General features: G+C 40.2%; 1 protein-coding gene and 1 long non-coding RNA gene across 2 annotated transcripts in view; both read left to right on the top strand.

Moving 5' to 3' along the window:
- The window catches only part of LOC117514004 (raftlin-like), a 365,659-nt gene that overhangs the window by 163,407 nt on the left and 174,643 nt on the right, over positions 1 to 27,609 (top strand). The gene's annotated exons all lie outside the window — the stretch shown is intronic.
- Positions 1,505 to 19,923, top strand: LOC117514006. Its single transcript, XR_004561767.1, has 3 exons — positions 1,505 to 1,515; positions 1,614 to 1,616; positions 19,826 to 19,923. It is a non-coding gene; the product is annotated as an uncharacterized LOC117514006 (long non-coding RNA).

Raw genomic sequence — 27,609 nt, 5'->3', positions numbered from 1 at the left:
CTGCACACTGGGAGCAATAGGACATTTCCCAAGGGACCTTCAAGATTTTTCAGTCTGACAGGAATTTGAATTCTGGACACTGTGGCCTCAAGCACACTGCTTTAATCTAAAAACCATCATCTGCCCCTAGTTCAAAATTAGCATACTTCCACAAGTGTCTGTATATTGTTGCAATAAATCATTTATTTTAGCTTCATCTCTGGGTATGTCAGTCAGAAAAGATCAACTTGTCCTGATGATAAATTTCAAAGGGTTTGACTGATTCAGGTGATCCTGAATGTCAGCACATGTCCAAACACAGACTTTTAGCTCACTGTGCAACACTTTAAAACAACATTGTTGTGTCAGAATCACACTCTGCCTTTGTTGAGAGGCAAAGAGGCCACACCAGCTCACAAGGCTGGTTTCAGTCTTGACCTGGATGTGTGACCAGACTAGAGGCAGTTTCCTCCACCTCATTGGATAATCCCTGCAAAAGACAGATCCTATGAATTTGCTACCCAGTGAGCTATCAGTTTCAAATAAAAGCAGCAGAATGGAGATGTACTGACGAGAAGGATGCAGTTTTGGCACACTACAGTCTGACAGATTCAAAACATGAAAATGTCAGTTTTGTCACATTAGGCTTTGTGATTAATGCAGATTTGCCCGACATGTGGGCCTCCCCTGATGGATCTGTGACATGTGACTGCTGCGGCTCTGGAGTCGTGGAGATTAAGTGCTAATTTTGTCAGACAAGATCACTTTAGTAAGACGTTGAACTACTGTTAGTGGTGAACTGAAGCTCTCACATGTGAGTTATCATCAAGTTCACGCACATATTTTCTTGTATAATTAATAAATAAAAAACCTATAGTGATTTTGTTGTGTGGATTGAAAATGATGTGCACGATGTGTATAACGCAGAAGAAGAACTCTGGTAGCTTAACACAGAAATGAAAAATAAGGAAATCCTATAAGAAATTAATGGGAACCTTTATTCCCGTGCAGTTGTTATCCCAACAACACCTTCAGCACAGACGTCTGTCCCTGTGGTTGGTTGTGTTGTCACCTAGTGCCATGGTTCCTACACTGCAAAAACTGTCCCTCTCAAAATAAGACAAATAATCCAAAATTAGCAAATGTCTCGAAATTGAATAGTCAAAATGTGCCTTAAAACTAGACAGATTTCTTATTTTAAGATTAGCCTTTGTCTTAAAATATGGAAAACAATCTTGTTCCTTTGCTTGGATGATTTGAAATCCATTGCCTTTCCTTATTACTGGTTAAATACAGCTTGATATTATCTGGAAAAACTTATTAAGAAAAAGTGAGATACATTTTCCCAAAATACGACATTTTTTCTTGCTGCTTGACAAGATAATTTTTCTATTTAGACAAAAAATAAGTCTAATTTTCTTTTTCTTTTTTTTTTTACTTTCTTAGGTATCAGTTTTTGCAGTGTTAAACTTTGGCACCCCCCTTTCCCCGAAGGAGGGGGGGGGGGGGGGCAAAGCACAGTGTCACAGAGGGAGCGTGCTGGACCCATAACCCAGAGGTCGATGGATCAAAACCTCTGCGATATATTTGGCAGCAAGGTGGATTAGTGGTTAGAACTGGTGCATCACAGCAAGAAGGTCGTGGGATCAGATCCTGCCCTTTCTGTGTGGAATTTATTTGTTCTCCCCATGTCTGTGTGGGTTTCCTCTGGGCACTCCGGTTTATGGTTAAAATTTTAACCATAAGCTAAAACTGTATGCCTCTGGATAGCTTGGGTGATATTGCCAGCGTATCAGTATGGGCTCAAAAGTAATGAGTTTTTTTTTTCTTTTCTGTGACCAGTTCTCCTTTGTAGAGGTGGGTGATACCGTGAATTTTGGTATTGATTTGCTCAGTATTGCCGATATCGATACCGATACTTTTTCCTATTTAAACTTCATAGATCCAAAGGATCCAAAAGACAGCAAACATTGTACGTGACAACAAAATACTTTATTATCACAATCAACATTTTTGTTTAAAAATATCACTCACCACAACTTAAAATTTCCCGAGGTAGAGGGCTGACAAACCACAATACAAGGGTGCTCTGCTCCATGTTGTGTGACACAGCGCAGCGCTGCTCTTACAGAGAGCAGACTTTGAAGGATTTGCGTGCGCAGCAGTCAGTGTCTGTGGGAGAGAAAAAAGCTTGAGTATCGATCTTTTTACACGAGGATTGTTCAATATCAATACCAGCGATGGTATCGATAATATCGATATTAGGATCGATCCGCCCACCTCTACTCCTTTGCCGGCAGAGGATAGAGTGTTTTTTTTAAGAACCATCTCTCCTCTGTTTGCAGAGGATAGAACTGCACATCTACTACAAAACATTTAACAGACAGGTACTCAACTGATTTTAGACTTAATAGATGTTTGTAACTGTTAAGCTTTGTTCACCACGCATACAAAACTATGTTAGCGGTTTAAAAATTATCAGCTCAAAACTTATTGGAAGATAATTGGTCCAATGATGGTTTTCAAAGTTATCTGAAAAGCTAATCCGATGATGAAAACATTAGTTTTTATAATTAGCGGTTAGTGGAACTGTGCCCACCACTGGTTGTATGTACACTATATGTGCAATGACAATAAAGTTTCTATTCTGAAGATCATCTGGGAGTGCTCAATGTTTTGTCTGCTCTGAGGTTCTCAAAATTAAAAGTAATCAATAAGAAAGAGGAAAAAATGTAGCTAATCACTTTATTGGGGGGGGGGGGCGTGATGTGTGCAAGATGGGGAGAGGGAGCTCAGCCTTTCTTTGGGACGGGGAGCTCTGAAGAAAAAAGTTGGGAATCAGTGATCTAGTGAAAATGTTCAGCCTCATGCATCAGAAAACACTGCACATGATCTGGTAGCAAAACCTGATTTGCATTTGCAGGAAGCTGCACAATGCTGACAGTGATCGAGTGGTTGGTTTGACACTCAGGCTACATTTCAGGTGCATCAACATAAAACAAGCACCTGCCAAGAATTAAAATTGCTACAGACTGCGGCAGGACAACTACCTGTGTTCTGCTCCGTTCAGAAAAACAGCAAATAAAATGAACTGTTGAGACACAGTAGAGTGTATACATGCTGTCAGTACAACAGCAGTTGTCATCGGCCATAGTATACAGTCAGGTACAGAAGTATTCGGACAGTCACACAATATTTGTTTTCTGCGTCTGTACACCATCACAATGGAGTTGAAATTACACAATTAAGTGCTTGTAATGTGGTTCATTTTTATTTCAAGGGGTTTACATTAAATATGGCATGAGTTATGTATTTAGGCCATTTTTATATATTGTTCCTCCATTTTCATAGCCCATAAGTAAAAGGGACAAACTAAATACATAAAGATTACTCTTTAATAAAAATCATCACTACTGAAGGAAATGACCAAGACATCCAGATATCTCTGAAAGAGGTCTGGGGGCTTTGATTGGAGAAACGTTGCAAAGTGTAAGCTTTGTCTGAGCACCACCAGACACAGCTTAATCAATCAATCAATCAATCAATCAAATTTTTTTTTATATAGCGCCAAATCACAACAAACAGTTGCCCCAAGGAGCTTTATATTGTAAGGCAAGGCCATACAATAATGATGTAAAACCCCAACGGTCAAACGACCCCCTGTGAGCAAGCACTTGGCTACAGTGGGAAGGAAAAACTCCCTTTTAACAGGAAGAAACCTCCAGCAGAACCAGGCTCAGGGAGGGGCAGTCTTCTGCTGGGACTGGTTGGGGCTGAGGGAGAGAACCAGGAAAAAGACATGCTGTGGAGGGGAGCAGAGATCGATCACTAATGATTAAATGCAGAGTGGTGCATACAGAGCAAAAAGAGAAAGAAACAGTGCATCATGGGAACCCCCCAGCAGTCTACGTCTATAGCAGCATAACTAAGGGATGGTTTCAGGGTCACCTGATCCAGCCCTAACTATAAGCTTTAGCAAAAAGGAAAGTTTTAAGCCTAATCTTAAAAGTAGAGAGGGTGTCTGTCTCCCTGATCTGAATTGGGAGCTGGTTCCACAGGAGAGGAGCCTGAAAGCTGAAGGCTCTGCCTCCCATTCTACTCTTACAAACCCTAGGAACTACAAGTAAGCCTGCAGTCTGAGAGCGAAGCGCTCTATTGGGGTGATATGGTACTACGAGGTCCCTAAGATAAGATGGGACCTGATTATTCAAAACCTTATAAGTAAGAAGAAGAATTTTAAATTCTATTCTAGAATTAACAGGAAGCCAATGAAGAGAGGCCAATATGGGTGAGATATGCCTCTCCTTCTAGTCCCCGTCAGCACTCTAGCTGCAGCATTTTGAATTAACTGAAGGCTTTTTAGGGAACTTTTAGGACAACCTGATAATAATGAATTACAATAGTCCAGCCTAGAGGAAATAAATGCATGAATTAGTTTTTCAGCATCACTCTGAGACAAGACCTTTCTGATTTTAGAGATATTGCGTAAATGCAAAAAGCAGTCCTACATATTTGTTTAATATGCGCTTTGAATGACATATCCTGATCAAAAATGACTCCAAGATTTCTCACAGTATTACTAGAGGTCAGGGTAATGCCATCCAGAGTAAGGATCTGGTTAGACACCATGTTTCTAAGATTTGTGGGGCCAAGAACATAACTTCAGTTTTATCTGAGTTTAAAAGCAGGAAATTAGAGGTCATCCATGTCTTTATGTCTGTAAGACAATCCTGCAGTTTAGCTAATTGGTGTGTGTCCTCTGGCTTCATGGATAGATAAAGCTGGGTATCATCTGCGTAACAATGAAAATTTAAGCAATACCGTCTAATAATACTGCCTAAGGGAAGCATATATAAAGTGAATAAAATTGGTCCTAGCACAGAACCTTGTGGAACTCCATAATTAACTTTAGTCTGTGAAGAAGATTCCCCATTTACATGAACAAATTGTAATCTATTAGACAATATGATTCAAACCACCGCAGCACAGTACCTTTAATGCCTTTATGGCATGCTCTAATCTCTGTAATAAATTTTATGGTCAACAGTATCAAAAGCAGCACTGAGGTCTAACAGAACAAGCACAGAGATGAGTCCACTGTCCGAGGCCATAAGAAGATCATTTGTAACCTTCACTAATGCTGTTTCTGTACTATGATGAATTCTAAAACCTGACTGAAACTCTTCAAATAGACCATTCCTCTGCAGATGATCAGTTAGCTGTTTTACAACTACCCTTTCAAGAATTTTTGAGAGAAAAGGAAGGTTGGAGATTGGCCTATAATTAGCTAAGATAGCTGGGTCAAGTGATGGCTTTTTAAGTAATGGTTTAATTACTGCCACCTTAAAAGCCTGTGGTACATAGCCAACTAACAAAGATAGATTGATCATATTTAAGATCGAAGCATTAAATAATGGTAGGGCTTCCTTGAGCAGCCTGGTAGGAATGGGGTCTAATAAACATGTTGATGGTTTGGATGAAGTAACTAATGAAAATAACTCAGACAGAACAATCGGAGAGAAAGAGTCTAACCAAATACCGGCATCACTGAAAGCAGCCAAAGATAATGATACGTCTTTGGGATGGTTATGAGTAATTTTTTCTCTAATAGTTAAAATTTTGTTAGCAAAGAAAGTCATGAACTCATTACTAGTTAAAGATAATGGAATACTCAGCTCAATAGAGCTCTGACTCTTTGTCAGCCTGGCTACAGTGCTGAAAAGAAACCTGGGGTTGTTCTTATTTTCTTCAATTAGTGATGAGTAGAAAGATGTCCTAGCTTTACGGAGGGCTTTTTTATAGAGCAACAGACTCTTTTTCCAGGCTAAGTGAAGATCTTCTAAATTAGTGAGACGCCATTTCCTCTCCAACTTACGGGTTATCTGCTTTAAGCTACGAGTTTGAGAGTTATACCATGGAGTCAGACACTTCTGATTTAAAGCTCTCTTTTTCAGAGGAGCTACAGCATTCCAAAGTTGTCTTCAATGAGGATGTAAAACTATTGATGAGATACTCTATCTCCCTTACAGAGTTTAGGTAGCTACTCTGCACTGTGTTGTTATATGGCATTAGAGAACATAAAGAAGGAATCATATCCTTAACCTAGTTACAGCGCTTTCTGAAAGACTTCTAGTGTAATGAAACTTATTCCCTACTGCTGGGTAGTTCATCAGAGTAATGTAAATGTTATTAAAAAATGATCAGACAGAAGGGAGTTTTCAGGGAAATACTGTTAAGTCTTCTATTTCCATACCATAAGTCAGAACAAGATCTAAGATATGATTAAAGTGGTGGGTGGACTCATTTACTTTTTGAGCCAAGCCAATAGAGTCTAATAATAGATTAAATGCAGTGTTGAGGCTGTCATTCTCAGCATCTGTGTGGATGTTAAAATCGCCCACTATAATTATCTTATCTGAGCTAAGCACTAAGTCAGACAAAAGGTCTGAAAATTAACAGAGAAACTCACAGTAACGACCAGGTGGACGATAGATAATAACAAATAAAAATGGTTTTTGGGACTTCCAATTTGGATGGACAAGACTAAGAGGACAAGCTTTCAAATGAATTAAAGCTCTGTCTGGGTTTGATTAATTATAAGCTGGAATGGAAGATTGCTGCTAATCCCACGCCCCGGCCCGTGCTACGAGCATTCTGACAGTTAGTGGACTCGGGGGTGTTGACTCATTTAAACTAACATATTCATCCTGCTGTAACCAGGTTCTGTTAGCAGAATAAATCACTATGTTGATCAATTATTATATCATTACCAACAGGGACTTAGAGAGAGAGACCTAATGTTTAATAGACCACATTTAACTGTTTTAGTCTGTGGTGCAGTAGAAGGTGCTATATTATTTTTTCTTTTGAATTTTTATGCTTAAATAGATTTTGCTGGTTATTGGTAGTCTGGGAGCAGGCACCGTCTCTACGGGGATGGGGTAATGAGGGGATGGCAGGGGGAGAGAAGCTGCAGAGAGGTGTGTAAGACTACAAACTCTGCTTCCTGGTCCCAACCTAGGATAGTCACGGTTTGGAGGATTTAAGAAAATTAGCCAGATTTCTAGAAATGAGAGCTGCTCCATTCAAAGTGGGATGGATGCCGTCTCTCCTAACAAGACCAGGTTTTCCCCAGAAGCTTTGCCAATTATCTATGAAGCCCACCTCATTTTTTGGACACCACTCAGACAGCCAGCAATTCAGGAGAACATGCGGCTAAACATGTCACTCCCGGTCTGATTGGGGAGGGGCCCAGAGAAAACTACAGAGTCCGACATTGTTTTTGCCAAGTTACACACCGATTAATGTTAATTTTTAGTGACCTCCGATTGGCGTAACCGGGTGTCATTACTGCCGACGTGAATTACAATCTTACCAAATTTACGCTTAGCCTTAACCAGCAGTTTCAAATTTCCTTCCTTTCCCCCGGAAGACAATTGACTATGGTTGCTGGTGTCGCTAACTTCACATTTCTCAAAACAGAGTCGCCAATAACCAGAGTTTGATCCTCGGCGGGTGTGTCGTCGAGTGGGAAAAACGGTTAGAAATGTGAACGGGTTGGCGGTGTACACGGGGCTTCTGTTTAGGGCTACGCTTCCTCCTCACAGTCACCCAGCAGCCTGCTTTCCCGGCTGCTCGGGATCTGCCAGAGGGGAACTAACGGCGGCTAAGCTACCTTGGTCCGCACCGACTACAGGGGCCTGGCTAGCTGTAGAATTTTCCACGGTGCGGAGCCGAGTCTCCAATTCGCCCAGCCTGGCCTCCAAGCTACGAATAAGCTACACTTATTACAATACCGTTACTGCTAAAGGAGGCCGAGGAATAACTAAACATTTCACACCCAGAGCAGAAAAGTGCGGGAGAGACAGGAGAAGCCGCCATGCTAAATCGGCTAAGAGCTAGTAGCTACGCTAAGCTAGCGGATTCCTAAAAACACGCAAAGTGAATAATGTGTAAATAATTTAGAGGTGATTCAGCAGAATGAGTGCTTTAGTTAAGGCACGTAAAGATTACACTGGGAAACAAATCGTAATCTAGATAACTAGATCAATCTAACTGCGCAGATTAAACAGCTAACAGATACAGAAAAACACCGCTGTGCTCCGGAACAGGAAGTGATACAATACCGCAGTGAGAGCCAACCAGTAGAGGCAAGCAAGCTTAATGCTTAATGCCAGCTTAATGTTTCTCCTTTGTCTGCAGAGGATTGAGATGCTTTTTATACAAGCGGCTCTCTTCTGTTTGCCAAGGTTATAGCTGTGCGTCGGTAAAATCTTTTAACAGGTGAGTGCTAAACTAATTTTAAAAAGGCTTGTCGCTGTTCAGCTTTATCAGTTTAAAAGTTATCGGACAAAGATTAATCGGAAGATAATTGGTCCAATAATGGTTTTTAAAGTTATCTAAAAAAGGATTCATCCTTCATCCACTTCATCCTCCTATGAAGTGCTTCCCTTGTGTTTTCTGCTGCACATCATTTATTTAGCATGCACAAGCACACTGAGTACCAGTTATGTGCATGCCTGCTTATAAACATGTCTTAATTGTTTAATTTCAACCCCATTGTGGTGTACAGATGCAAATTACAACTAGGACTGCAAGCAGTCATATACGGGCCCTCGTTCCGCGTGACCGCCTACCCAGGCCAACGCGTCCCCTTGTGAACAGATGTGGGCATGTGCGTACAGGGGCAACCACTCAGCCCACAGTTCAAATTTCAAGCAAATCACACAATGCATGAAGGAGTTATGACATGTTGATGGTTCATCCACTAGGAGGCACTTAGAGCACAAACTGAGGGGGCAGGTGTGTTGAGGGCCCAACTGTCATCACACATGTGAAGTTTCAAGTCAGTCAGGCAAAGCATGGCGTTATCATGACTTGATGTTCCATGGCGAAGGGCCAAAATGGCGGCGCCATAGTGGCCACACCTTTCGACATGGAGAAAAGCTTTCGATAACTTTTGATCAGTATCATCTGTGGATACTGTGAAAGAAATTTTAAGTACATTGGACAAAATCCCTAGGATGAGTTCATTCAAATACAATGTGTGGAAATCACGCCAAAATGAGAAGAAAATTCAAAATGGCAGACTTCCTGTTTGGAGTAGAAACATGGTGCAAGAGACTTTTTGTACGTCTATGCAAGTCACACATGTGTACCAATTTTCATCTCCCTACTCTAAAAAAACCCCTATGGGGAGGGTTTTTGAAAGATTCAAGGGAGCGCTATTGAGGCATTTTGACCCAATCATGGGCAAAGCCCTATGAATTGTAAAGAGGTTGTCGTGCTTGACGTGTGTATCAATTTTCATGACGATACAACAAAATTAAAGCCATCAAAAGGAAGAATGTAATTTCATGGCGAAGGGTTGATATTCGGCACGCCGCCACACGGACGCCATTACTGGTAACTTCACGGTGATCATCACCTACGTTTACCAACTTGTTCTGCATGTTTTAGAAGTGGAATGAAGTTGATTGGGTTAACTATGCGACATCAGGACCTGTTTAAGTATAATGTTCCATGGCGAAGGGTCAAAATGGCAGCGCCATAGCGGCCACACCCTTCGACATAAAGAAAAGCTTTCGATAACTTTTGATCAGTATCATCTCTGGATGATCTGGAAGAAATTTGAAGTGCATTGGACAAAATCCCTAGGAGGAGTTCATTCAAATACAACGTGTGGAAATCACGCCAAAATGACCAGAAAATTCAAAATGGCTAACTTCCTGTTTGGAGTAGGCACATGGTGCAAGAGACTTTTTTGTGCGTCTATGCACGTCACACATGTGTACCAATTTTCATCTCCCTACTCTAAAAAACCCCCTATGGGGAGGATTTTTTGAAAGATTCAAGGGGGTGCTATTGAGGCATTTTGCCCCACCCATGGGCGACACCCCTATGAATTGTAAGAGGTTGTCATGCTTGACCTGTGTATCAATTTTCAAGATGATGTGACAAAATTAAAGCTTACAAAAGGAAGAACGTAATTTCATGGCGAAGGGGCGATATTCTGCACGCCGCCACACGGACGCCGTTACTTGTAACTTCATGGCGTTCATCGCCTACGTTCACCAACTTGTTCTGCATGTTTTAGAAGTGGAATGAAGTTGATTGGGTTAACTATGTGACATCAGGACCTGTTAAAGTAAAAATAGGACATTTCCTGTTACCACCGGGGGGCGCTATGGCATCATTTATTTTTAGCATGCACAAGCACACTGAGTACCAGTTATGCACATGCCTGCTTATAAACATGTCTTAATTGTTTCATTTCAACCCATTGTGGTATACAGATGCAAATTACAAAAATAGTGTCAAGCGTCTGAGGTGGTTTGCAACAAACTGAGCCTTAAGTTGTTAAAGAGGAAGAAGAAGTAGTACATTCTTGTTTCGGTTAAACATCATCACTCAGATTGACCAAATTCACAGATTAATCAGACAACAATGAACACTAACATCTTATTGAGTATTTGAGTTTCTGTAGACATACTTAGCAAGCTAGTCAGTTGTTAGTCAACTGCAGAAATTTGAAGACTCCAACATGAGTGATGCAGCTGATCCTTTGTAGCTGAAGAAGAGGAAATGGGCCCAGGTGCCTCCACTGGCGCTCTCAGCTCAGGTGAGTCATCTGGAAAAATGGCTGCCATTCAAGCATATTGAATTGCAAAGAATCCTATCATGTGGATCGCTTTGGGTGATCTTGGTTTTGTCTAAGAAAATGTTCACTCCTGTACAGCCCCGACTCCCATTGGGCCAGTGCTATCCCCAGATATCATCTTGTGACATGGATGAGAGTCTGACTTGCCCAAAATGGGATGCTGGTCCATCACAGATACCTTCCCAGCCAAGGCTGATACCCTACAACTGCATAGACCAGGATGATGCAGATGAAGAGTCTTGTACTAGAAGACAAAAGCTTGCACGACTGGCAATCAACCCAGGATCTACAGATCAGTCGTCACACTCCTATCCTGCAGACCCACCTACTCTACTGTTAACTGGCTCCATACACAGCCTGCTTGGAAGGCAGCATTTTTGACATGCCAAAGTAGTGCTGCTCGAGTTGGGAATGAGCTTGTGGAGTGCCATATTTGGATTCCAACATGGTTAAATATTGTGATTTGAGTCTGTGTAGGCTCTCAGTTGTCCAGGTGGTTTCCATAGTAGAGAAGCTTGAATCTTCGACTGTACTGGGTTGCTTGACGTGAGGATGTTTCGCTTCAAATCACAGAAGCTTCCTCAGCTAAAATTCTTGCTCTGGTAGTCTGACTTCTGTCTTGACTCCTGTAGAGAAGAATAAACCAGAAGCCAACAAAAGCTGGAGTTTTTAACCTAACCAGACCCCTCCTACCGAGAGGCTGACTGCTATAGGCTAGTGACTAAACAGTAGCTCTAATTAGCACCTATTGTGCACTCTCCTAATGATGGGATTGGAAGCCTCCCCTGCCCTTGGCTCCCTTGACAACTCTCCTGATGACTGTGAATGACTCATTACCATGAACAAAGACTGAAACTGCTTAGACCTGAGTACCCCATTGTAAACAGGGGACAAAGCGTGTCTGAGACCCGCCCCCCGGTTAAGGCTGGGTTTCAACTGGTTTTACAAAGAATGCTTCCTTGACACCTCTCTTGTGTGGTTAGTTACTAACCACACGTTTGAGGCAAGGAAGTTAAAATCTTAGCCAGAGAGAAGAAATGGTTTTGAGAGAGGTGATCGCCAAATATATCAATGAAAATGTCATATCTTGAGAACTGCTGCACCTAGAGACTTGAATTTGGCTCCAAACGTTGCTTGACCCCAAGTTATATTCAACTTCTATAGTAACAATAAGCCTATCTTGGTGTTTTTTTAAGAGTAATTGACAAGAAACCTAATTTCAGTACATATGTTACGATCAATGTAACAAACTCAATCTATGTAGTTTTTATTTCAGGAACATCAGTTGAGTATAATCATCACATGTAAAGAATGACATGGCCACAATGAACTAATTATAAGCAATAGAGTGGTTTTCTACATCAACAGCACATATACGACACTCGTTACATGAAATTTTCAAACGCTCCGTCCCATATGGTTTTTTGGAACCAAATGACCCAAAAATTTATACTGTTATGGTTTATTCCATGTATATTTCCATATTCCATGCAAAAATTTATAGAGTTCAAGAATTTTTGAAATAACACCCCTCCCTACCATGAGCAAGCACTACAAGAAGTTGTTATCCTCTGAATGTTGGAAGCAGCAGGATTCTCCCATCGTATCGAAACAAATTACGTTTTCTTCCCATGTCAAACTCTGCGAAGTGTTTCACAGTGGTTGAAGAGTCAATTGAGACACCACCTCCCAAAAGAGAATCAGTTGCAGGCAGGAGGACTACCTATGTTCTCAGATGCCCAATACCATTTTAAGTGTTATTTTCAAATTATTTGTGTATTTCCCCTCAATATTGGTGTTGCATCACTACATACAGATGGTGCCACAGTGTTGGTGTCACAGTGGTCTCTTGGTTTCTAGTATATTTAGTGACAATTTGAAGGATTTGTCCACAATTGCAAAAAGTACTATTTAAAATAAGCAATTCAGTTTTAGCTGATTTTCCACATTGTTTGTTTCACCTTACACACAAAGGTTACTTGATACAATAGGACACTGATGACAGTGAAGCTCATTTGTATGTGTTATACAAAAGCAGCGATACAGAGAGCTTAATTAATTTTAAAAAGGTGATCAGACAGAAGCAGTTTGACCTATTTTGTTTTGAAAATGTGAAAAGAATTTCAAGAAAATTAATTCCTTAATTGCTATGCATTTTACATCCACCATTTTCATTAAGTTAAGAAAAAGACTTAACAGAACACACTAACACTACATGCAGGCAGCCCTTGATAAAGGAAATTAATTTTAATAATACAGGCCAGGGCCCTAAGGCATTCTTTTTTCGGGGGGGCCCTGTTTTCCTCCCCTTAACTCTCTGAGAATAAGAACACTCTTACTGAAAATGGATGTTGCCATTAAAATTATCCTATGTATGGCAACAAGCATGATTTCCTTTACATAAAATACACATCAAACTAAAGCACCATGCTCATACACTCAAAAAAAAAAAAAAAAACCACCATGGGTGTTGTTGGTTTTTATGTTACATGAATGTAAGTCTAACATGTAGATTCTAGAATATAGAATCAAGTTTTATGGGTGAACACATTCAAATCATGTAGTTTTAACATAACATGCAACAACTTAAAATTTAACTTGCTCAGTGAACATAATAAAATTATGGAAAGTATTTCCACCCAAATAAAATGTGGTAATGTAGCCAGAAACAATTTTGCTGAGTGACCTAAATGTAAATTTGTTGGGTCAACATGATGAATTTGCATTACTGTTACAACATAATTACCATAGGTCAGACCAACTAGTTTTGTAATAAGGGTAAACAAAAAACAGTAAGTCCCTTGGCAGCTCGCTTGTTTGTGCTCGGGATCGCCACAGCAAATCCAAAGTGGCTCTGCATAAATTGTGCTGATCCAACACAGCAAAGTTAAGTTGACTATTTTAAAAGTATTTGTAATGATTTACAGGGCAGGGGTGGTGGCCAAGTGGTTAGTACACTTGGTTTAAGTACAACTGGTTCCCAGTTCAAACCCCACCCCTGCCACATTTCTCGATGTAATGTGAATTTACGTCAGGAAGGGCATCTGGTGTAAAACCTATGCCAATTCAACATGCAGATCCACATCGGATTTGCTGTGGCGACCCCGAGTGCAAACAAGGGAGCAGCCAAAGGGTCTTACTTTTTATTTTTGTTACATTTACCCTTACAAATCTAGTTGGCCTGAACCATGGTAATTAGTTAACAGTAACGCAAATTCATCATATTGACCCAACAAATTTACTCTTAGGTCACTTAGCAAAATTGTTTCTAGCTAGGTTAACACATTTTACTTGGGGGGAAATACTTTCTCTAAGCAAGTTTTTTTTTTTTTTTTTTTTTTTTTTGAGTGTTGAGCACAATCCTCCACCAAGACTAGTTTCCAATTCCACAAAGTTTAATCTTGGAAAAAAATTTCAAGGTCAAAGTCCTGTTAGAAGTGGGTTTTCATAACCTAAAATATAATACAAAATATAGATCAAAAGGCTTTTCAATGTTACAATCAAATATTCGCTAAATCCGCAATACGGATCAGATGCAGATCAAACTTAGTCAATTCAATGAGAGTGCCATTCTCACAAATCAATGACTGAGGCACTTTTGATTGAGATGTAATGCAAAATGTTCACCAAAATGGGATTTTCAATATTAAATCCAAATGTCCACAAAATCCACAATCCGGAGCAGATCCAGATCAAACTTTGTCAGGTGATAGTGAGTGCCAGTCTGCACCTCACCTTCAAATATGAGTGCAATTGGTGCATGTTTGATTAAGATATAATGTAAAATATATATATATAATGGGGTTTTCAATGGTAAATTTAAATTTTCACAAAATCTGTGAAACTTTGTCAGTCGATAAAGAATACCATCCTACATAATGCTCTCAAGTATGAAAGACATTTGATCTTTTTTTGACAGAATTATGAATTTTTGAAAATTTGTTCAATGTTAACCCCTTAATACCTGAATTTATATAGCTGTATATAAAAAAATGTTTTGTGTGTGTTTTTGCCTTTAAGTAGATGGTAAATAATGTTGAGATTATTAATTTCACTTTTGCACAAAAAATAAATAGTAATTTTGGTATTTTGGTAATAATTTATGTTATAATGTTATAATAATAATAATGGTATGCTGCAAATTTGCGACAACAGGCATACTGCTCAATTTGGTATGTTGCATATTTGAGTCAAATATTGTAGCATATATGCAACAATAGGTGTTAAGGGGTTAAAGCTAGGGTTTTTTTTTTTCCAATTTTCCACAATTTCTCCTGACTTTTCCCTTTGACCTATGACCTTGAAAATTTAATCCATTCTTCCTATCAGGATAGGAATCTTCAGTAAAAATTCATAGCGATGTATGAAAAATTGTGGCTTCCAGGCTGTTCACAAACAAACAAACTAGGCAAACTAAGTTGTAAATGGATGGTCGTAATTAACTAAACTGTATTGATGCAAGGAAATAAACTTGTTTGATCTCTCTCTCTCTCTCTCTCTCTCTCTCTCTCACACACACACACACACACACACACACACACACACACACACACACACACACACACACACACACACACACACACACACACACACACACACACACACACACACACACACACCACACACAAAGAGAACCAATAAAGAAAAAGGCTTTCTCATGCTTTACCACAGGCAGTGTAATAATTACCTTACAGTTTGTGATCATAGGAAGATACATAATTTTGACATTTTGGGGATGGTCATTGCTGTATTTCAGTGTTGATGCAGTGATTTAATACACCCTAAAATATCACAGTCTGTTGGGTTTTGGTGTGATCACATTTGATCTGGTGAGGAGGATGCCCATGCTTCACCTGGCTGCTGCAGATAGATGGTTACTTTGGGGGGGGGGGGTGTTTCCCTGGGTGGTTGCCATCCAGTACATAATGGTATTTTGTGTACACTCTATAATTTGAAGTTTCACTAAAAAGCTATCAAGCATTTTGATAAAATAAGTGGTACAGGAGTCATACATGGTGTAAATGCTGAAGGAGGACCCCAATGCAGAGACATCAGAATGATGGTGGGAACAAGCTGTTTTGTTGCCGCCAAAGGGAATGTTAATAACAGCTTGTAATCAGACAACAGGCGTGGGTCATAATGCAGGCACACAGGTGACCAAACCAACAGGTAACAGGCCTTCTGAGGAAGTAGCAGAGGGGTTACCAAAAAAAACAAGCAGTCGGTCAGGCGCCTAAAGATTACTCATACTAAGGGAACAAATCCAAGGCAGCAAGGCATAAACTCAGGAACTCAGAATAGCTGCAAAGGTCTGTAACAGAGATGCAAAACATTGGGGATATAATGCAAGAGAGCAGGATGAATGTAGACAATCTGGCAATGAGGGAACGCTACAATAAAGGCAAACAATAAACAATAAAACAGGGCTATGTAGGGACACATAAACCGGAAGGCCAGAACAGGAAGTTAAAGCCGCACAAAACACACTAAGAAGGAAATGTCAAAATAAAAGAATGGACTAGATAACACAGAGAATAACAATAAAACATGGAGCATGAAAGTAAATGCCAAAATGTGACCTGTGATACATTGTCATTGTGCAGTCAGAAATGTTGGCTGAATGAATTTTTGTGATGATTTTTGTATGTAGTAAGTAAATAAAATAAGACATTAAGAAGTAAAGCTACAAACATTCATTGGCAAGTATTGTATATGCTGGTTTGTGGGATTTTTAATGGTTGTAAAAATGCATTGTGCAATCTACAGACTGTGTTCCTCTGAACAGTTCACCTCAGATTCTTTACAGAAGACAATGTTGTTTTCTGACAAACCTTTCCTGTAATTCCTTCACGACTGAACATAAACATTACATTTCTGCTGCTAATCTACATTGACATTTTAGTCATTTAGCTAATACTCTCACCCACAGCGACAGAGCAATAACTGCAGAAAACCAATAATACAAGCAGCAGAGTGTGGAGTGTAATAATATGAGATGTTTCTGCTGCGAGTACAGAGTCATTATGTAAGAAAAATGACAGGAAACACAACAAATAGATAGAAAAGTCAGTTGCAGAAGATCCTGGTCATTCAGAGCATGCACTGCTGCTAAATAACATCCTTAGAATTTTGCTTAGGGACCAACATTTCTTACAGTGCTGAAGAATAATTAGTGTCACTCCTGTTGCAATATATATTCAACTGCAACAGATCTGGATCCTTCTCTGAGACGGCATTAAATTTCACCTATTGATGACATGACAAACAGGTTTAGGATCAAATGCATAACTTATTACAGATGTTTGTTTTTTCTTTTCAAAATGTCATGAATAAAAAATAAAAGTTTTGCCTTGCAAGAATTAAGTCCTATATAGGTCCTGGTGCTGCCATTTAGCCTTGGATTTTGCAGTGTTATGAAGATGGGAGGGTATGACTCCTCCTGGATGGGACACAGTTTAAACAGGTTACTTCAGTAGTCAACGCTGGCAACCATTTACAGCTGAGTGGACTGGGACAAGTCAGATGAAGTGTTTTGTCCAAGAACACAGACAAGAAGTGCAATTGGGAAACAAATCAGAGTCTCCATATTGGTTGGCAGCTCCTTATCCTACTGAGCTATTTGCTCTATTCAAATTCAGATTATTTTTTTATTGTACCCTTGAGTAAATTGCACCAAGAGAAAAAAAAATTAATCTGTATCTTGATCCAGTGAACATCGACATTTAATAGATTCTTCATTTTCATTAAAATTGATTGATAAGCAAGAACCTTTTGAATAATCTGGCTAAAATGCAAACAAACCCCTGTTGATCCCATAAATTGTATGTCTTCAATAAAGGATTAAAGATTTCATTAAAAGGGGTGAAACAGGGATTTTTATGGATTTTTTTTTTTTTATGAAATACGATGAAACTTTTCTTAACCTTATGGGAGAATTAGGTTCAAAGTAAGCAATCGAAGTAATCAGTGTGTATTGATTGGTCAAGTTTGTAGTGGTATCAATACACAAGGTACTTTTATTTTCTTCCAGGCTCATGTTGAACTGTTTGCAGTTTTTCTTCCATGGATGAAAGTTTGTTGGGGTTTTTTTTTTTCCAACATTAGCTGCTATGCCACAGTTCAAAATGGGGATTGTCTGAAACAATACGTCCCTTCAGCTGCTACCTTGTTTTCACTCGGGCGTCACCACAGCAGATGCATGTTGATTTGGCACACATTTTATGCCAGATGCCCTTACTGACGCAACTCCACATTACATGGAGAAATGTGGCAGGGTGGGGTTTGAACTAGGAACCTTCTGCATTGAAACTAAGCACACTAACACTTGGCCACTACCCCTGCTCGCTAAAATAATACATATATACAAGCTTATTCGAGATAGAACAGAGAAACTGCCTGTTGAATCTTAATTCTGTTAAATTTATTGTAATTTTTGTTCAACTGCGTGGCTCATTTGGATAAAAGTACCACTGTGGAGATTAGGATGCATTAGCGAGAAAACGTCCCTCCTTTTAATTTGGCACATCACCAGACATAAAATGTAAATTATGGAGAAAAATGGTTTCCATTTAGGCTTGGGGTCATCACAGCAGATTTGATAAGGATTTGCATGTTGATTTAATACAACTTTGATGCTAGGGGCCCTTCTTGATCCAACACCACATGAGGGAGAATGGACACACGTGATCTTGAACCAGGAATGCTCTGATGGATTAACCACTTGCTCAACACTGTATTCTAAATGAGAGAGAGGGAGAAAGAGAGAAATAAATAAACAAATCTGGGTCCTGTATCAACATTGCACAGAAAAGCTAAATTCATTCCTATGACACAAGATTATGAATATCCACACTCAGCATATTGTACAGGAAATCTGTCTGGAGTAGGCATGTTCTCAAACTGTGAGTGACCATGCAAAAAAGAGTTCAATGAGGAAAACGACCAAGACAGCAACTCTCAAGGAATTATACCTCCGTGGCTGTAAACTGGAGAAACTGTGCATCATGTGACTTTGATTATTGCATTAATGATTTATGTGGACTACAGCAGAGAAGGATATTCTTCAAAAGAATTTCAGCTACAGTTTATCAGAATGCATATGGGAGACTCAAGCCTATATTTGACCACTTTTCATGTATTAAAATGACTATTACATTGGTTGGGGAAAAAAAACTGACATTTGTGCAGTGTTGGATTGGATGTAAGCTTGGGCACGCAATGTTTTAGCAGTTGGATTATGTCAAAGCTCATTTTCTTCCCTTAAGAAGCTGTACAAAAAAGCAATTAAGATACTTGATCGAAAGCCTCAGTCTTATCATACTTGCCCACTGTTTGAGAAATATAAATTTTTTACTTTTGAAATTTTAAAAAATTAAAAAAATAATTGTCTGGTGTATCGGGTACTGAATGGGCTTGTACCACCACCTCTTAATGAATTTATTTAAAAAAGGAATAGTGAGACTAGTACTCGGGCCACAGTGTGGGGGATTGTTTGGTACAGTTTTGACAGTCTACATTTGCACAAAATGTGCTTTGTATCAAGGGTTGTTCCAGTTGGAATGCTCTACCAATTATAGTTAGAGAAAGCAACACGTATGTTTTATTTAAGAGGGGACTTAAAGAATGGCTCCTTGGTCAGCAAAACTGTGAACATTAGTTGTGATTTTAGATGAAGAAGAGTATACAGAGGAGTGTGTATTTTTTTATGATCAGCACTTTAACATTTAGGCACTTTAGCAGTAGTGTTGATTTTGTGTTATTTTGTTTGTGTTGTCATGTTAATTTGTTTATTGTAGTGTTTGTCTTGTAATGTGTTATGTTGTGTTGTACTGTATTGTATTATATTGTATTCTTTGTATGGGTCATGTATGTTTTGTGTTGGTGGTAATTTTACCCCATGGGACTGCGGATGGAAAATAGCCTTGAGCTAAATCTGGCATATTTACAGTACTTGTTTTCTGTTCATTAATATGCACTGTCCCATTCAAATAAATTCATAAATGAAATGAAATGAAAGAGAAAAATATTTTGTTGTGGTATCAAGCAGAGGAATGTGGAAAGAAAGACAGATGGTAGTGGATTTTGCAAAAAGCATGGCAATATTAGACAATGAGGAGCACAGGGTTGTGTGTAAGAGGGGAGGAAGGTGCACAGAGGTGGATGACATTCTATGCAGAACATACGGAGCTGGAAAGGATGTGCAGCACAATAGGGTGATAAAGGATGTAGATGGTGATGTGCTCACAAGTGAGGAAAGTGTGTTGAGAAGGTGGAGGGATTATTTTGAGGAGACATTCCAGTGGAGGCATGGAAATGTTTAGAAGAGATGTCAGTGAAGTTTTAACCATATTGTTTTGTAAAGTCTTGTAAAGTGTGAGGATGCATCGGTAGTGGAGAAGATGTGCGCTGGTTCTGAATTTTTAGAATAAGGGTAATGTGCAGATCACTACAGAGGCATAAAGGTGATCAGCCACAGATGTAGTTATAGGAAAGTGTAGTGGAAGCTAAACTTAGAAAGAGGGAACAATCTGCATGCAGCAATATGGTCTCATCCTGAGAAAGAGCACTACGATGCAATGTTTGCTCTGAGAATGCTGATGAAGTATAGAGAAGGCTAGTTTCCGTGTATATTTTGGATTTAGTGAAAGCTTATGGCAGGATGCCAAGAGAAAGTGTGGTATTGTATGAGGAAGTCTGGAGTGGCATAAAGGTATGTTCCAGTGGTGTAGGATATGTGCAAAGACAGTATGACAGCCGTTACATGTGCAGTAAAATGGAAGATTCATTCAAGGTGGAGGTGGGATTATACCAAGGATCAGCTCTGAGTCCTTTCTTGTTCACAGTCGCGATGGTCATGTTGATGGATGAGATCAGATGTGAGTCTCCATCGACTATGATGTTTGTTGATGACATCATGATCTGTGATTGAGGTAGACAGGGGTTGAGATTAGCTTGGAGACCTGGAGATATGCTCTGGAAAGAAGGGGAATGAAAGTCAGTTTGAACAAGACTGAGTACATGCATATGAATGAGAGGGAGCCGTTGGAATAATGAGGTTGCAAGGAGGAGAGGATGTGAAGTAGATGAGTTTAAATATTTGGGGTTAATGATCCAATGAAGAGTGTGGTAGAGAGGTGAAGACGAGAGTGCAGGCAGGGTGGTGTGGTGGAGAAAGGTGGCAGGAGTGATTTGTGAAAAAAAAGGGTATTTGCAAGAGTGAAAGGGAAAGTTTCCAAGACAGTAGTGAGCAGACTTGTTGTACAGTTTAGTGACGGTCTTGGTAAAAGACTGCCCACAATAAAGGCCACTCTGAAAGGTGCAGTTTTATCACACAGCACAATGCCACACAGATGTCGCAAGATTTGAGGGAGCGTGCAATTGGCATTCTGACAGCAGGACTGTCAACCAGAGCTGTTGCTCGTGTACTGAATGTTCATTTCTCTACCATAAGCCGTCTCCAAAGGCGTTTCAGAGAATTTGGCAGTACATCCAACCAGCCTCACAACCGCAGACCACGTGTAACCACACCAGCCCAGGATCTCCACATCCAGCATGTTCACCTCCAAGATCGTCAGAGACCAGCCACTCGGACAGCTGCTGAAACAATCGGTTTGCATAACCAAAGAATTTCTGCACAAACTGTCAGAAACCGTCTCAGGGAAGCTCATCTGCATGCTCGTCGTCCTCATCGGGTCTCGACCTGACTCCAGTTCGTCTGAGTGGGCAAATGCTCACATTCGCTGGCGTTTGGCACGTTGGAGAGGTGTTCTCTTCACGGATGAATCCCGGTTCACACTGTCCAGGGCAGATGGCAGACAGCGTGTGTGGCGTCGTGTGGATGAGCGGTTTTTCTGATGTCAATGTTGTGGATCGAGTGGCCCATGGTGGCGGTGGGGTTATGGTATGGGCAGGCGTCTGTTATGGACGAAGAACACAGGTGCATTTTATTGATGGCATTTTGAATGCACAGAGATACCATGAGGAGATCCTGAGGCCCATTGTTGTGCCATACATCCAAGAACATCACCTCATGTTGCAGCAGGATAATGCACGGCCCCATGTTGCAAGGATCTGTACACAATTCTTGGAAGCTGAAAATGTCCCAGTTCTTGCATGGCCGGCATACTCACCGGACATGTCACCCATTGAGCATGTTTGGGATGCTCTGGACCGGCGTATACGACATTGTGTACCAGTTCCTGCCAATATCCAGCAACTTCGCACAGCCATTGAAGAGGAGTGGACCAACATTCCACAGGCCACAATTGACAACCTGATCAACTCTATGCGAAGGAGATGTGTTGCACTGCATGAGGCAAATGGTGGTCACACCAGATACTGACTGGTATCCCCCCCCCAATAAAACAAAACTGCACCTTTCAGAGTGGCCTTTTATTGTGGGCAGTCTAAGGCACACCTGTGCACTAATCATGGTGTCTAATCAGCATCTTGATATGGCACACCTGTGAGGTGGGATGGATTATCTCAGCAAAGGAGAAGTGCTCACTATCACAGATTTAGACTGGTTTGTGAACAATATTGAGGGAAATGGTGATATTGTGTATGTGGAAAAAGTTTTAGATCTTTGAGTTCATCTCATACAAAATGGGAGCAAAACCAAAAGTGTTGCGTTTATATTTTTGTTGAGTGTATGTATGTATGTATATATGGGGTGGGCATTTATAAGCTTTGCTTCTGCTCACCCCCTTTTTGGTCACACGTCACGTCTTGTATAGGGAGAAGAATGCTGAGGATGGAGCCACCAGGCAGGAGGAGAAGAGGGAGACCAAAGGGGAGATTTATGGATGTGGTGAGGAAGGACATGGAAGTGGTTGGTGTGACAGATGAAGATGCAGATGAAAGGGTGAGATGGAAATAGACCATCTGCTGTGGTGACCCCCTAACAGGAGTAACCGAAACAAGAACATGTCGATGATGGTGATGATGATATTTTATACCCTTTCTCCTTACAGTGGGAGAAAGCTCTTTGGAAGTGTGAGATAATTCATCACAACAAACACGACACCTGAATTTGTCTTTGAAGGTTTTATATTTTATTGTCTTTACTGTAGTTTTGGCAGTGAGTTGAACAGTGTGCAGCCTTTAAGATATGTCCTGTTTACTGCCAGTCGTGATCATGAGGAAATGGAAGTCTGACAGAACAAAAACAAATCTGTCAAAACATGTTGGCTTTAAAATGTTTATCACCATGACGTCTTTGAATATGGCTTTTAAACTTAATGTTTTTTTGTTTGTTTTTTTACATTCAAGGAGCATCACTCACTGTGAAGCACAAACAGTAAATGTGATCATAAAATGGCAGCTGCGTATATTTTAAGTCATGTCTTTGACATGCGTCACATCTTATCGATGGAGGTGCACGCCTCCTCTTTTGCATATTGTGTACATTAGTAATCACCTCCCATTCTCCTGCATAGAACATTTTCACTTGTGCTGACATCTACATAGTTTTCCACTCTTGGAATCTGCAAAACCAGCAGAGAAATATTGATTCTGTACATGAAAAGGCTACAGCTGAATGTACTGCATGCTTGCTTTACTTCAGAGAAAAGGACACTTCAGAGAAAAGGGAGAGGAAGAAGGGAACAGAGAGACAGAAAGAGGCCAAAAAGGTTGGAAAAAGCAAGAATTTGAATGAAAAGGGCAGACGAGTATGCCTTTCTTTGATGGCCCAGACCAAAAGCGAGGCAAGCTTTATCTCCAGCGTCTGTCACCGTGGAGACAGCTGCTCACATCGGCACCAACCCAGGGGAATCCAAATCTCTACCACTGGAAAGTGAGCAGGGAGGAAGAAAACAGTCCAAAAAACCAGAGCATCTCCTTTCCTTTTCCTTTCCCCTGTTGATGCCAAGGAATCATATGGGGAGGAATAAGAAGCAGAGGGAGGGGATGCAGTGAACGGGTTTGAAAGCATGACAGCAAGCAGCCATTTATCCATCACTCCACTATGGAGAGCTTTTGCACAGAAAACAAAACCAAAGTCAAGGAGTAGGAGCCTACTGCTGCACAACTCTGGTGTATTTTAGGGTGCGCCAAATTACACTCAAATCTTACAAAATTAGCCTTTGTGTGAAAGAAAACGAGGTGCTTAACTGTAAAAGCCACTGCACTCTGAGGAGTAAAGTAGACTTGTATACATACAGCATAGTGTCATCACTGAACGTTAACACTGTGTCACCTTCCTGCCGTTTCTGGTTAAGTAGCTTCTGAAACCTGCGACTGTAATTTGTCACCGGTGGTAGTCACAGTTCAGGGTCTAAAAAAAAATGTAATGCAGACAAAATGGATTGGACCGTTTATAAATTTAAAATGTCAACTGTCAAATTTCACAGTGTTCAATTTGGTTGCAGTGGAAAAGGGTTACAGTTCAGCAAGCAATGTCTGATGGGATATATCATCATTATTGGGTAATTGCAAGAAGCTCCCATGTGCTCAGCCAGAGAGTGGGGGGGAGCAGCAGCAAAGAGGCAGCTTAGAGGAGAGAGAGGAGCATTAAAGTGAAAAAGAGAGACAGAGAAACAAAAAATAGAGAGATAACACACTAAAAACCATTAGAGACGATTCGCCCCAGTGAAATTATTCATGAATGTCTGAAATATGTGACATTGGGATAGGTGTGCCATGTTATTACAGCCCCGCGGTGAGTGACTGCTAAACATACTCTCAGATGCTTCCTGACTGTGTTGTCATAGCAATAGAGGAGCGGTGGGTGTTGGAGGTGGGAGATTTGACACGGCTCTATTCCTGAAGAAATAACAACACGAGAGAATTCACTTTTTTATTCAACCTTATTTTCTGTGGAAAGAGAAAATGCCTTTTATGTTACAAGTGTAATTCAACTCGGCTAAAGTGAGGAGAAGCATACAAGTAACAATTCAAAGCATTTTAGCCGGCCTGCTTTTCGTCATCGGTGATGCATAGGGTTCAGATTTAACCTCTTAAACCCTAGAGTCCCCAAATTTGGGGACTTGCCCTGTTTTGGAACATTTGAACACTCATAACTAACAATGCTGACACCAACATACACTTATTATACATCAAAATGTCAAGCGAAGTCTCCTCTACAAAAGTATCCACTTCAATCACATGTCAACTAACCACAGCTGAAATGCCAAGCAAATAAGACATAAATCAGAATTCATTTTTGGGAAAAAAAAACTCATTTACTCCTACCAAGTATTATTTACTTTCAACTTTTTGCATCCACAACATCCCCTAGGACCTGTCTTTTAGCTGATCCAAACTTTTGCATTTTTGACCTTGTACAAGCTGAGAAATAAATCATAATGTATGGGTATGTGATTTTGGTGAAATAGGCTCTAGGGCTTAAGGAGTTAATTGATTTTCAAAACTGTTGGGCACATCCGGGGCAGATAAAGGGGGGACACGTCCCGACCCCTTTTCATGGACCAAAAACCCTTCGAATGCTGTGTCTGAATGCTCTATTCAGCAACAAGTGACTCAGCTAGATAAATTTGTACCAGGCCATAATTCAGAAAGGTGTAGCAAAGTTGTTTACCTTTTAAGCCAAAGAAAGCTGAAATGTTTTCTGTTACTTGTCATCATAACGCCATAGCATCACATTCAAGATTGTCCCATGCAAGTTCACATGAATAAAAAAGGGCTATAAAGTATCTTTTCTGTGTGACTGCATTTTGCAGTGAAATATGCACCAAAAATACACAATGGAACCTAAAATTAAACATTTTTTGGGGTGGGGGGATGGCATGCCAGGTTTGAGTTGGGTTTGTTGCTAGTTTATCTAGATGGGATGGCATCATCTCTGTTTTTGTGGAAGTCTTTCAGCACCACAAACAGGCCTGGCAATATGTACTATAGTGTTCTCTGCCAGTTTGTGCGGTTTTGTGCGCACGTAGATATTTCTTGAAATGGTGCTGTGGTGATGGAACACTTTTTGAAAATGACAAAGAAAAAGATCATATCTGGAAGATATGATTACTGTTGAGTATCTGGGCTTACACTTCAGGACAGGGTGAGAAACCTGACATTCTGGGAGGGACTCAGAGTAGAGCCACTGCTTCTTTGCATTGAAAGGAGCCAGTTGAGGTGGTTTGGGCATCTGGTGAGGATGCCCATGGTTGTCTCCCTATGGAAGGCTTCCAGGCACATCCAACTGGGAGGAAGCATGGAAGAAGACCCAGAAAATGCTGGTAATTATATTTTCCAGCTGTCTTAGGAATGTTCTGGGATCCCCAGGAAGAGTTAGAGGAAGTGGCCAAGGATAGGGAATTGTGGGTGAGCTGCTTGGTCTACTGCCACTGTGACCTGGAACTCGATAAGCAGCAGAAAATGACTGAATGAATAATCATCATCATCATCATCATCATCATCTCCACCTAACTGCAACAGTCCATTTTTGTGTCCTTACTGAATTGAAGTGCAGCAGGTAGGGCACTTTTTCCCCAAAGTGCAAATTTATGGAAATTATTGGGGGACATTATAAAAATAGGAGATATAAATAATTATGGCCCCACATCTGGTTGAAAACTACTCGATTCAAGGCATACTTCTTTGCTAAAATTCAATTAATTTTTGATTGTTGTTGTGCATGGCATAAATTCAACAAGATAGGAGAAATATTCCTGAGATTTTGATCCATATTGTTATGATAGTATCACATTGTTGCTGCAGCGTTGCACTACTGCTGTCAGCCTGAGATGTGACACAAGCCAGGAATGATCCATGCTGTCATGTGAATGGTACAGCAGAAATTGAGGCTCATCAAAGCACACCCCCCCCCCCCCCAAACTATTTTGTGGAATATATTATAGGCATAAAATGCAGGAATGCATTTTCAACTGAAGTGATGTTAATCAAACAAAACATAAAATATCTTGGGTTCATACTGTGTCTAATGAAAGAGACATCAAAGTAAACGTAAGAATCATTGTAGGGTTTTGTTTGTTTGTTTCATTTTCCAGCTTGTCCTAACTTTTCTCCAGTTTTTGGTTGTACTTCGTTTGACTGTTCCTGTTACTAAAATCCAAAAAAAGCACGAGATTGGCTCTGGTCAAAAGGGTGGTTTACTTCTTTACTTCTCAATGATATCATTTCAGTGTGGGTTACAAATTTTAAAGTCCTTCATTTTAATTCATCACTACATAAATGGGGGATTTGACTGATGGGTCAGTGGCCCTGTCTGCTTTTGTTGAGTCACAGCATCAGGCATGTTTCTCCTAAAAATAAAAGGTGTTCTTAAAAGTTTATAATCTGAAGTAAAATCCTTTGTTTGGCTTAATAGTTTAGCATTTCTATGGAACCTAAGAATGTGTTACCTTGTTTCAACTCTTATTCTTGAAATTTGAATCTTTCTCTGATTTGGTGAATCTGCATTAACAGAGTAATTTGCTTTGTATTAACTTAAGGTGAGCATAGTTTCCTTTGCTGAGCGATAAACTGGAGATAAGTTGTCCCAGGTTTGTGTCCCTAGGGTGAATAAGAAGTCTGCAGATCATAGATTTTTCTCTTATCGTGCCCCTCTTCTGTGGAATGATCTCCCTGCGTCAATTAAACAGTCAGATTCTGTGGAGACTTTCAAGTCCAGACTTAAGATGCACTTATTTTCCCTTTTATATGGCTAGCATACTGGTACAGTTTTGTTTTACGCTTTTTACTCTTAATTCATTTTATTAGGAAACGGAGCATGCCGCGGCCTCAACTTTACCTAAATTCTGGGTCTTTTAGTGAAGCTTAGGGCTAGTGGCCAGTGATCACCTTAGTATTTCTTGTTTTTTTGTTGTTGCTTAATGCTGGCAAATTATACTGTATTTCTTGTCTTTCTGATGCCTGATTCTGTTTTTCTCTCTGTTTAAGGTGCAGCTCCATCCAGAGATGGGAATTGTATTTGTGCTGGTGACCCTCCTGTCCTGTGCACCAACAACATTTCCTGTATATTCATTTTGTGAATTGTTCTGTAATTTATGTCTGTA

This window comes from Thalassophryne amazonica, chromosome 7 (assembly GCF_902500255.1).
Source record: "Thalassophryne amazonica chromosome 7, fThaAma1.1, whole genome shotgun sequence".
NCBI lineage: Eukaryota > Metazoa > Chordata > Actinopteri > Batrachoidiformes > Batrachoididae > Thalassophryne > Thalassophryne amazonica.
Note: the sequence above shows the minus strand (reverse complement) of the source record. Positions and strands in the feature narration are given on the sequence as shown.